Below are 13,873 nucleotides of genomic sequence, written 5' to 3' on the forward strand. Positions count from 1 at the left end.
CATTCCATTTAACAATACTTTTTCGGATTTCAAATTTCAAACCCTCATAATGGAGTTTTCAAATTTTTGAAGTTCCTTCTCATTAATGATGTATCATCCTGTACGAGTGGGGATGGTGAAAGAATGATACGTTCTTGTACTCTCTAAGTTGAGAGAGATGTGTTTAATTAATTAATTATGTTTGAAGTCTAAAATGTTGCTAATGTACTAGGACTGGATGAGAGAGAGAGATATATGATAATGATGATGATGAAGAGAGCGACGTCACTGATGAACCAAATTGGGAGGAGTATACACTTCTCTCTCCTTTTTTTTTCACTTGGTTATGAATTGCCAAGTTTTGGATTAAAAATATCAATGTGATGTGAGGTTGATCTTGCCAATAATAGAAAATATGGCAATTTTATGGCAATTATTCACCCTGTTAGTATTTTTATGCCAAATTCTCCAGAAAACAATCAATTGTGACGTTTGGTGACAAATATATAATTATGCGGTCGTAGAATATGAAATATTAATTTCCCTCATTTTAGTTAAAACGAAATCCAAACAGTAGTGTAACAATTATTTTGTTTTGGATAATAATAGTGTTTGTGTCAGCTTTCACGCACCTCAAATTATTAACTACTTGATTTTACTTATCAGCGCGAATATCAAATCGATAAATTAATTAAGGCTTAGATAAATAAAAAGAAGCCACGTAATCTTTGTTGCCTTTGTTAATTAGTCACTGTTTCTTTAAACTCTCCCTTTTTCTGTCTCATAAGAAACTGAAAGCTCTCTCCATAAAACATATTGTACAACATCACAAATATTTGTGAGAAAGAGCAAATCAAGATGTAATTAATCTAATAAAGAAAAAGGGAAGAAGTTATTACTGCAACCTAAACAAGCAATTGCATGAAATGAATAAAGGATCGTTAAACAAGACCACTAGCTAGTCCTCTATTAATAATTAGGTCTTTTTGAATTGGGGAGGTCAGTTCCAGCAAGAAAATGCATGATAAGTAAAAGGGCTCTAGTTGCCTCATAGCTTGGTACTTGATGTCCTGCCCCTCTTACTGTGACAAATGTCATGTCTCCTTTATATACTTGTGTATATCCACCAACCTAGTTATTTAAAAAAAAAAAAAAAAAATACAACGCAACAAAACAAATACAAAGTCAATTCAAAACTTGAAAATTAAATAAGATTGAAATATTGTTCTAATAATTACTAATTGAAATACTACAATGTTTTACGCCACTATACAATAAATTGGAAATTTTTAGCGGCTCATAATATGATTACCTCTCCGTTGAGGAACCAGGGATGCCACGGAGTTTTGATAGGTAGATTCATTATCTTAATAGATTTTTTTGGTTGAAGTAACAGGTACCCTTCCATCAGTGTCACCGCTGCATTTTAGAAATATAACAAAGTTCAAAAACTTAAACTCAATAAAACCTCTTTTTTGAAGGAAAAAATTGTTTTTATGTAAGCAAATTGGTATAACAATTCCCCTAATTATTCTAAACCAAGGAGGTTACAACAACGATCTAAATTACCATCAATCGACTGTCTAAAGAAATGGATCTTGAGCCTAACTCAACCTCAAAAGCTATCTCATGAGAGGAGAGAATTATCCAAATCCATATAAAGAGACCACTCATCCCTTAATTGGCCGATATGGGACACTTTCACACCCCACCTCAGGCCCATGACTGGACATGTGGTGCGTGGACAATTTAATACGGGGGTCCAACATCAGAAATGTGGATTGAGATGGGTGTTGCTCTGATACCATGTAAATAAATAGATTTTTGGCCTAACTCAACCCCAAAAGCTAGCTCATGAGGGGAAAATTGCCAAAGTCCATATAAGGAGACCACTCATTCCTTTTTTATTCGATGTGAGACTCCTTAACACCAAAGCACATTAAACCTACATTAAAATATGCAATTTGATTCTTTTGCTTGCAAATGCTCAAAAATTTGCTATGATTATTAAATATCACATAACGTAGTTACCCCATGTGTTATGTTATTGGTACCCCGTGCTAGACGATAACATAGCTACAAGAATAGTTAAAATATACTAACATAGTTTCTACATAAAGGGATAAACAATGTAAATTTTAATTATGTGAATGTTAAAATAAAATATGTTTTGAGTCTTATCTCATAAGGATCAACTTAAATTTTACCAATTGAGGGACCAAAATGCTACATTAAGTAAAAATAACATTATTGCAATTGCAGAAATTACATATATAAAACCTCCCAATCTCCTCGTTTTTCAAAATTCTTGCATAATAACCTCAAATCCACCATTTAAGTTATAATAGGAGAACCAGAGTAAATAAGAATAGATAAAAGGAGAAAGCATATTGTTAGCTTTTTTTAAAAAAAAAAAAACTGTTACTTACGAGTACAATTTAAAATATTAATTTCCGTTAGAATATAATTATTCTAAGGTCATTCAAGTAATATTAATATAAAGTCACTAATAGATAATAGGATATTTTAATCTGCTCAAACATAAAATGAGATAATGTGAACGTGAAAGGGTTAAAAAGATGCCAAATAAAAGAAAATGATGAGTGGGGCATAAGATGGTCACCTGAATATCCACACTCGAATATCACTTGCCATAAGCTCTATCAGAAGAGGAATAATGGTTGATGGGCTGTCTGTCCAATTTGTTAGGAGACGACTGCAAAAAAAATTAGCATGTAATAGAAAACGTTAAATAGTACTACTAGTACTATTTTCTAGCATTAAAGGAGCATAATAAATAAAAGAATAATAATGGCTAAAATGATCTGAAAATACCTGCATGGCTGCCAAGTAGCATATTGAATGTTGGTAGTATTGGCATGGAGAGCCTTCTGAACATCAGGCCTATTCATGTAGGCAATCGTGTAGTAGTCACTACATGGATCGATCACTGACTGCATATATACATGTATATATATAAGAGACTAAGTAGAAATTCTTCACACACCGTTAGCGAATTAATATAAGTTGAAAATTATGACTTACAGAAGGCTTGTTGGGTTTGGCAGTAAGGTTGGTATTGTGGCAGAGTGGAGCATATATGTTGTAGATATTAAGGGGCATATCATGCTGTGCTATATCTTGTGCAGCCACGCACTCCTCTGATTCTATACTGCTTGTGAACTTGCATTGCTTCTGGATTTCAGCTTCAACTTCATCAGAGATTAGGGCATGACTTGCATAATACTCGTACGCTCCTCTTGCATCCGTCTCATCATTAATCACTGCATTTCCAATCTGCAATCAGATCATATATCATGCATGCGTTTTATTAGAATCAATTAAGTTAAACGTCCAAATCATGACAATAGTATATATTTTGAAATTATTATTTACTTAATGGGGGAGAGAGTATTTGATTACATTTGTGCAGGATATTGATGATGTAAGTGTTTGGTTTCAAAATAGAAATGATATACTCCTTATTCATAATTTAGGCCTCATTTGTTTTCACCTAATGGGTTTCAATTAGAATCCCATTAAGTGTGTATTTATTTTTTTAATTTTTTTCTTTTTATCACTTATTGGGTCTAAAGACATTTGATTCACTCAGATCTGGGAAGAAGTCTTAAAATTGTTTAGACCTCAAGCACAAGCTCTTTTCTTCATCAAATTGATGCTTTAAAAGTTAAACGTCGAACTCGAAAGTTTCGATCTCTTCCATCTAATCTTGTAGTGAAACTTTTGATCTATTCCATCTGTTCTTCTACTAAAGAGATGGGTTGCCATTGAAGGTTAAAAATACCATGAAACGTTGGAAACCCATTTGTGTCTAACACCAATTACAATGAAAATCATGACAAATTGTGATCCTTAACCTTCAATGATTTTGAATCTCTTATTCTTTGCTCCTATTTGTTCTCTTATTTCATGGCAAATTTGGATGAAAAGTTTTCTTCTTCTTTTTTCCGTAGAAATTCTAACGGGTAGGTCTATGTGTGAACCCATCACATAAGAGGGGGGTTGGGGAAGAAAGGGGAAGGGGACTAGATGGACAGAGAATCCAAAGATGCACTCAATTGGTGGAGCTCTTCAATTAGATCTTTCTTGAATATATGTAGTATTTTTATACGTCAATTTCTTATCTAATATAAAATGTTCATTTATATATTAATTTTATCTTTTAATAAAGTTTGATCTACTGTTATATTGATGTTTTCTAAAATAATTTGTTGATATAATGTTTAATAACATTTTTTATAATTAAAAAATAAAGATAAATTATACTTATTCAAATGTTGAGAAAACAAACAGTTTTAATTGTTCAGTATTCATATGTTAATGCAATATCTTAATATTCAGATTTACATTCAGATTCAGACATCTTAATCTTAATAAAAACAAATGCAGCCTTAGTCACCCTAGCTATATAGATAGATATTTAGTGCAATTTACTCCGAGTAACAATGGAAACATAATTAATTGCTTTTATTTTAATTAATTTATATACTAAACGTGGCTTCTGAAAATACGACGTCCAACAAGATTTACAGAAACATATATTCCCTCTGTTCACTTTTTCTTGTCCACTATACTAAATATAAATTTTCACTTTTACTTGTCCACTTTAACATATTAAGAAAAGACAAATTCCTTTTTCTTATTTTACCCTTAACATTAATTACTTAATTTCAAATCATTCTCCAAGTATTTTGAGACTATACAACAATTAATATGGATATTATGATAAATATATACTTCATGTATGTGTATTATGGTAAATATATATTTCATGTATTAATTCTTAAGGGACGACAAAGTTAAAAATGTACAAATAAAAGTGAACGCAGGGAGTACATTACATCCAATTGACCTTTTTCCCGACATTTATGACACTACAACATTTTGAGAACAAGAAGTGATAACTAGCTCCATACTTTCAGTATCTAAACATTTTGAAAAAAGATATATTCGTGTCATTCATGCTTCATTATCACTTTATAAAACTAATATATTTGATCCATCTGTCTTTGACAGCTACTTTTTTCTTTCTAGATATAAAATGTAACATGGAATTAACTAGCTTATGATAATTCCTAGCTTGCACTATAGTTTCATCTTATTTGTTTCCTTAGTACGCACATTAAGCAGTCTAACAATCAAAATTAGCTTAATCCTAAGTTGAGACAAAAATAGTGAATTTTGTATCTTGAATCTCATATCAACCAAACGGAGCTTACGATATTCAGAATATGTTATGTAATCAATTACCTAATTAATTATATATATGTGCTTTTTTTTTCAGACAAAATGACTATTAATGGATAAACTAATTGTGGAGCCTGTTTCATGTGATACTAACTTGTTCATTGTTTCTACGGAAAAGGGCCAAAATTACACTAACTTTGAAAAATAGTTAATCCATACCCTTACTTTAGGGCCAATTATACCCTTACGGTCTATTGGGGTCAATTATACCCTACATCTGCCTATTCTTGCCGTCATCATCCTAGCCCTTCAAAATTATTTTACCCTCAAATAATTTTTTACTCACTAAAATAACTCAATCCGACCCGAATTTTTTTTTCAGCAAAAATAATACGGAATTATTTTTATATTTTTTTTGGAAAAATTATCCGTATTATTTTTGCTGGAAAAAAAATTCGGGTCGGATTGAGTTATTTTAGTGAGTAAAAAATTATTTGAGAGTAAAATAATTTTGAAGGGCTAGGATGATGCCACGTGGCAGATTAGACAGATAATTGACCCCATGACAAGATAACGTAAGATAATTGGCCTAAAGATAACGGAAGGTATGAATGATTTATATTTTTCAAAGTTCAAGGGTAATTTTGGCCCTTTTCCGTTGTTTCTAAGAAAAAATATATATGGCAACATGCGGAATAATTGAAGTAGGCTTAACCACGTGCTCTTAATTCTATAACATGATCAATTGGCCTCATCCTTGAAACTTCCATACTCTTTTGATTCTTTCTAATGTTTCAACAATTATTACTCCATGTTCAGTGGAAAAAAACAAATGTTTTTGTCAGATCCACATCTAGAAATTAAAATTTATTATCTTTCGGTCCTGTAAGTCTCGTGTTAGTGGTTTGAATGGTCATTCAACTTATGATAATTGTCCATCATAGTCACTCAACTTTGTTTTAAACTAGTGAAAAGTTAACAAATGTACTTGTTACATATTGTTTGAAGTAAATGTGAAGGTCCTTTGTAAATTTTCTAAGGTAGCTTATTAAATAAGAAATTACACTAAAGATGAGAAATCTAACATATCTCATATATATATTTTCTTATATAGAATTTGTTTGAATTCATGAGGAAGTGACAATGTTACTGTTAGCTAGTATGCATGCAAGAGTAATACACCACATGATCATGACAATCAATCTTTACTGAGAGTTGGTCAATCAACATTTACTTGTTGATTAACTGTTACTTGATTGATCTTCAACTTTCGAAAAATCTGGGGAATTAGAATTTTTCGGTTTGAAGAATTTCGATTTTCGATTTAACAGAATTTAATTTTTACAAAACCAAAAATTGAACTGAAAAATTGAAGATTTAACTTCTTAAACCAAAACTGACTGAATTAACAAAAAAAAACTGAAAAAAAAGGGAATAAATTTGTGAAGAAAAGACTTACCAAAATTCCTTTAAGATTGATGATATTCTTGTTGGCCTTTTTGTTGTGATATAGAATTGTATGCGCCAATTGAGGTACATAATGCCCAGCATAGCTCTCTCCAGATATGTAAAAATCTCTATCCTTGTATTCTGGAAATCTTTCAAGCCAATTTATTAAGAATTGGTAATTATCATGAGCTGTTTTTTTATCTCCTCCAATTTTAACATCAGTGGATGTGTTGGAGTAGGAAAAAATCCTACACCAGCTGGAGACTCCACGAACAACACATTGGCAGCTAATATATTTGATCAAAAGAAAAAGAAATTAGTACTAGTTAGAGAGATAATAATTAGTACTACTTAACTATCTAGTTGGATGAAAAGGAAAGTAATTTTTGAAATTTACCATGGTTCCATGCGAAATCATTTTTGTGAAGTGTTTTTCCATCACTGTTTACTCTAAATGGCCCAAGTTCTTGAAAGGCTCCGTATGCAAGAGAAGAACATCCTGGACCTGTTGAAAACAGAATAACAGGGCCAAATAAGAAAATAAAACAATAAACCCATTGTCCAAAATGGAAACAAAAAGAAGGATTGTATTTAAGTTATATACAATAATAATACAAATAGTTATGTTCACATTCAGTGTAATTTAAATTATGATAGTAAGTTAGTGACAATTTATTTCTGGCAACTAATCAATGTATATCATAAGAATTTATCAATAATTACTTTATAAATGACCTGATTAAGTAAGCATAAAACTTAAACTAAAAGATTTTTGGTGGGGGGGGGGGGGGGGGGGGGGGGGGTGGTTGTAACATTATTGCTACGTAAGTAATAACTTCAAACTAGAGTCTTAAATTAGGAGTTTAAGTATTATGCAGTAATTGAGTAATTAAAACTCACTCTATTTCAATTTATGTGAACCTTTTCGGAGTACGAAGGTCAAACTTTATAAATTTGACCTTAAATTTTGACATAGATTTTTCAAGTTTATAAAAATAAAATTTATATATTTAGAAACTACATAAAAAGTACTATAAGTCATGAGAATTTTTAATTCAAATAATTTAGAAAAAATGTAAGGAAAACGTAGCCAAAGAACCACCTTGAAGACTCCCCAAATAGTAATAGGTTCACGTAAATTGAAACAGAGGGAGCATAAACTTATACCCTATTATACAGTAATTGATAATAGTATAATTAACATTCTACAACGAGTTAAATTTTAGTGATAATGTAGAAGAATTCACACTATTAATATATATTAGAATGAATTACTTAAATAGTCATCCAATTATGGGAAATTTTATATTAAAGTCACTTATGTTTGTTTTGTACCAACACAAATTCACTCAAGTTAGAGTGGTTTGTCTACAAAGTCATTATAACAAAAAAATAAAAAAAATAAAAAAATCAAAGAAATAATTACATAAACCTCCCCTCAAGTTTGATTTTTTAAACTTATCTCCTTTGTGGATAATTTATCGGCCTTATTTTACTTTTTTGTAATAGTTTTTAACCTAATTATTATTAATATACAAAAATATGAATTAACTAGTTTGTCCTTGATGATGTATATTTTGTTTAATTAATTTTGTAAATATTTTTTCAAGAAATAATTACATAAATCTCCTCTCAAGTTTTTTTTTTTTAACTTACCTCGTTATGCTAACCTCTCTTATTTTATTTTTTTATAATAATTTTTTAACCTATTTATTATTAATATATAAAAGATATGATTTAACTAATTTCCCCTTTATGATTTATTCTTTTGTTTAATTAAATTTGTAACTTGTTGGACATGAAATTTAACTGGATTTAGTTATAAATACTTCAACACAAATACAAGTATATATCTACCTCTCAATGTAGAAGAAATGCAGATATCTGTTTTTAACAACATTCCTATCATGCTCACTATATGTTTTAGAATACAGTGATCATAAAATTCATTCAAGAGTTGAGGTAATCTAATCTAAGTAAGTGGAAGATGAAATAATTTTCGCGACCGGAGGTTGGTTCCCACTATTTGATACACCACAAGAAAATGGGGCTTACCCAACAATGATCATCAGACAACTATTGGTTGGAAAGATTAATTTGATGGAAATTATTTCATATTTACATAATTGAGATTCCAAATTCAGAAATTCAAAAAAACAATCTCATTGTTAAATAATATTCTTAATCTAGCTATGTCAAGACAAAAAAAGAAAAAAAAATCTAGATATATATGTCACGTGAATAACAATGGATAAGGAAATATATTTATTTCTTAAAAAAAAAAAGGATGTTTATAAAACTAATTAAACAAAAAGATATATCACAAAGAATAAATTAGTTAAATTATATTTTCTTACATTAATAATAATTAGGTTGAAAATATTATTTAAAAAATCAAAACAAGAGAGGTAAGCGTAACCGAAGTAAGTTAAATGAAATAAAACTTGAAGGGGGGTTTATGTAATTATTTCTTTAGCTTTTTTGGTTGTAATAAATATATAGATAAACTACTCTAACTTTAGTGACTTTATTAATACAAAATAAACATAAGTAACTTTGGTAGAAAATTGGTTACAATTGGATGACCATTTACGTAATTCACTCGTATATATTATGGTATATACTAAATTGTTTAGATAAATTACCTCCATTAAGCCAAAGAAGAAGAGGCAAAGATTCCTTCGAACGTTGAGTTTCTACAAAGTAATAATAGAAAGCTCTACCAGCAGATTCATCAACTGTAACATATCCACCATATTGCTCAAACTTTACTGGAGGTTGGCCAGGAAGTTTCTGGATCTTGTCATTTTCTTTCAAACCCTCTTGATCAGAAACCACAGTTTTTTTATCAGATGCAATGTCTAAACATAGGAGATCATCAAGTTTTGATGCATCAAAATGATTTTTATCAATATAGGAATTTTGATTCAACTTAGCCTTGTAAAGTTGGCCAAGGGCTTCACTTTGTGTCTTGATGCCTCCTCCATTGATTTGATACACAATGGTTGAAAGAAAGAGAGTGACCAATAAAAGAAGTGAAGTGGTGGACTTGAATGTCTCCATCAAAAGTAATATAATTGTTTGTTTCTCTTCCAAAAACTTTTTTGAGAAGTGTAAAAGAGAGGAGCTTTTATTGGATTTTTATATCATTTCATATGTATGGAAATCTCAACTAAAGAAACAACCAAGATAGATACTCTATATTAGAAAATCCTACTTTGCAGCATATGATGTTTATCCTAAAGGATTTTCACAATCAGGTTACTTATAAATAAGAGTTAATTTCACTTTACCCCTTAACATTCAAGGAATGAGAAACAATATCCCTCCACATATTAAATAGATAACTCTTTTATGCAAAAAACTTTGGTGAAACTTTGTTTTTTTCTTTAATAAAAAATATTTTTTTCAGAACTAAATTACGAAAATATATAACTCTTATTTGTTAGATAAAAACTGCTCATATGTTTGTATATAAATAAGCACGCAAATAATATTTGGATTGATTTATTGTAGCCAAATATTTCTTCTATAACCCTCAAAGAATTGCTTATATAAATATAATTAAATAAATAATTGATGTAGGATAAAAATCAAACTGATTTTTCAGAGAAAAGTAATTATCAGCTTGGCTCATCTTAGTTGTCACGACCCATTTCACGGATCATGATGGAACCTACACTATCCCCCGATAGGCGAACCATTCCCAAATCATTTACTCTTTTATAGAACAACAAGTGCAGAAATTAAGTTTATTGAAAACACAGAATAACAGTTTAAGTAATATAAACAAATGAGGAAGTATAACTTAACCCTTAAGATTCCCAAAACCTGGTCTTAACTTGTATAAGAGCTTCTACATGGATTACAAAGTTTAAATATGAAATACAATTCAATACTGGAATAAAAATTGTCTGTAGAACTAGAGGTAGACAGTTGCATAAGAGAAGACTCAGGGCTGTAGATCCAGCTAGTAGCTCGCCTCAAATCTATGATAATAGCCTCAGACAGTGCGAGACCTCGAACAATAACACAAAACACTCTATGGAGTGTAGCAAGAGTAGTATGAGCATAACACTAGGCTCGTAGGCATCATAGGCCGACAACGATTAGCTAACATATATAAATGAGCAGAAATAAATAGATAGAGCAGATAAGCAATCAAGTACAGTCATAAAGAATGTTCAGAAAACAATTCCAACAATTACAGCATAGTATCTCATTATTCTCATCTCATGGACCTAGGTGAAATCTCTAACCCTCAGTCTGTCAAGTTTCCAATAAAAGGACCTTGAAATCAAACAGCAAATCGAACAAGTCATCAACAATTTCAATCAAATAATCAACCAAGATTTCCGTGAGAAAGTATACAATGCAATGATGTGGAATGAAATGCAATGCCCCCAGTCCTCCTCTTCGTACCCGTACACACATTCTAAAGGCAATGCCTCAAAGTCATGACCCATGAAGGACCCGCGAAGTTCATGTACCCCTCGTCCCTGCAAATGACCTCGGGCTCGAGCACACTCTAGCTCCTGTAAATGACCTCAGATCACGAGCACACATTTCTGCTCTGGTAAAGTCCTCGGATCACAGACTCTCATCTCTCTTTACACTCTCCGGCAAAGACCTCAGAGGCTACACTCCCTCACTTATCATCATTTCCAGTCACAAATCATATCAATATCACATGTAATAAGGAATGTATGCCATGCATAAATCAATCACAACAACTCCACACCTAGTGGGATCAACAGTTACATTACCATGTAATGCACATCATAACTCATTTCATTTCCAGGTGATAAGTGAGATATCAAGAGATAGAGATGAGTACGGTCATTTCACAATTATAACAAATCACATATGAAATCTAAGATGCAATGCCATGCATGAAATCCTGTCACGTCCCAACAGACGTGAGTGGCACCCAGACTAGTCCTATAGTGGGCGAACCAATCCCTTAACCCATTATCAAGCCAATTCCAATTACTTAAGCTAATTATAAAACATTGCTCACGAATAATGGAATAAAATATCTGACAATAAAATAAATAAATAAATAGCAAGTGCGGAAATCTAGCTATTGCTTCCCAAAAATCTGAAAGTCACCGTACAAGGACTCTAACCAACAATGTCTAAAGAGAAGAGATACTGTCTAAAAATAAAGAAAGATCTTCAGGTGACATGGCATGGATAGGAGTTCACCCTCTGAACTTGGTAACGAATAACCTCAACTAGATGCGAGGTCTGGAAGACCTCTCTGGCTCAAAATCTGCACTAAAAAAAGTGTAGCAAGTGTAGGTCAGTACAAACAACACGTACTAGTAGGTATCATAGGCCGACTAAGATTAGTATCATTCATGTTGACACCTAATTTTTGACCTCCCACAATTTATTTTAATTGTCCAGAATCCTTAGAAGTCAAACGGAGTGAAATGTGTATTTTTTGCTATAAGTCAAATGATTTTATAAAATTATTTAGATAGCATTTTGCCATTTTATTTGGCAAGATAATTTCTATAATATTATAAATCGTTTATAAATTGATTTACACATTTTTATAATTAAATAAGGGAGTATTTGCTAATTTCCATCAAGAAGATAATTTCAAACAATTTGTCATTTAATTGTTTAAATTGCTAGAATATCAATTAGCAAGCATTTCACTCTGTTTAAATTCAAGGAATCTGATCAATCAAATGAATTAATCATTTTACCCTTCAATTCTCAATTTTGCATAATCAATGTGCAGTTTTGCAATTTATTGGAATTAATCATAATTAATTAAGTGTGTAATTGTGGTTAAATTCCATAAATTGTTTACTTAGTGGTTAATAACGGCTATAATTGAAATGATTAATTGTTTAGTTTAATTCTGGATTTAATTGAAAATGGCCAAATTCATTGGTCTAAATCAATTAAGGTCATTATTGCAAATCTGACCTCGATTGAAATAACCTATTTCCAAGGATTAAGTCACTTGAGGTTATTATTGCAAAATTAGTTTTCAATCATTTAATTGGACCTAATAGGGCCTTAATTTAAATAATTGAGTTTGTACATAAGTCAGTCAGGGTCATTTCTACAAAGATTAGTTTTAATTTGGTCAATTAGAGTAAAAATGACTACAATTGAAATGTCCAATTAATGGACATTGCATTAATTTTGGCTATTTACTATAGATTGCATATTTTCCCCTCCCATATACATATATACATGGATATACACCCGTGTATACCTATACACGTGTATATCACGTATATATGCGCTATTTGGATTTGTCCCATTCCCCATTTCTTTTAAATCAACCGAGTCCAGGCCCAGAAAGATTGGACTCGACCCAAGTCAACACCTAAAAGGGGTAATCCCCATTTTTCTTTTCCCTTCCCACAAAAACCAAATGACTCTTTCCTCTTTCGTCAAAACCCTAGCCGCTAGGGTGAACCACTCTCTCTCACTTCGTGGTTTTTGCCAGAAATGGCATCGGGACAATGTTCCATGCTTTATTCAGAATTTGTTCATCTATTTTGGGTAGAACAATTAATGTTCTACCCTCTCTCTACCCAAACACTGCCGTTGAAGCACCAAAGAGGTGATGTTGGCCCTCTTTCTATGCTTTTCTTTCATTTTCAACTGTCGTACACTGTAATTTCTTAATTGTTTTGTTGTATTGTGATTTGAATCCACGATTTCCATTGGTCCATAAAGGAACCACTCGGATTGACTTCGATTGGGTCAAATCTGGCCGTAGATTTATTTTTGTGCTTGTTTCCTAGTCGTTGGATGTGGTATTGAGAGATCCAGTTGTGAAAATTGCAAAACTCCCACATCGGTTCAAGGCTAGGGTTTGAGAATTTGGGGGTTCTATATAAAGAACCCCATTCTCCACATTTCCCAAAAAAAAAGTGGGAGCATATTGAAAATTCAATATACTCATAGAACTCGAAATACTTAGGGTTTCAAAATTTTTGAGACCTTACTTTGTTGAGTTAAGTAAAATTTTAAAGTTTGTTTTCTCTTGTTTTCTGGGTTTTGTGGTTGAGTTTTTTGGATTTGAGGAGCAAAAGAATCTCCAAGTTCATTCTCGATACAAGGCTGCACAAAAGAATGGTAATTCCCCCTTCCCTTTTATTTTTTGCATCTTTCTTTTTGTTTTTTCTTGAGTTATTATGTGTAGTTTGTTATTAGAGCATGTCAATTAATCTGTTAATGTATTAGTTTAGTCTGGATAAAC

At 31.4% G+C, this 13,873-nt stretch overlaps 1 pseudogene; it reads right to left on the bottom strand.

Annotated features, from left to right (window-relative positions):
• Positions 1-948: 948 nt before the first annotated feature.
• LOC132061886 (serine carboxypeptidase-like 40) lies at positions 949-9,699 on the bottom strand (annotated as a pseudogene).
• Positions 9,700-13,873: the final 4,174 nt, after the last annotated feature.

The sequence above is a fragment of the Lycium ferocissimum genome, chromosome 7 (genome assembly GCF_029784015.1).
Source record: "Lycium ferocissimum isolate CSIRO_LF1 chromosome 7, AGI_CSIRO_Lferr_CH_V1, whole genome shotgun sequence".
In the NCBI taxonomy this organism is placed as follows: domain Eukaryota; kingdom Viridiplantae; phylum Streptophyta; class Magnoliopsida; order Solanales; family Solanaceae; genus Lycium; species Lycium ferocissimum.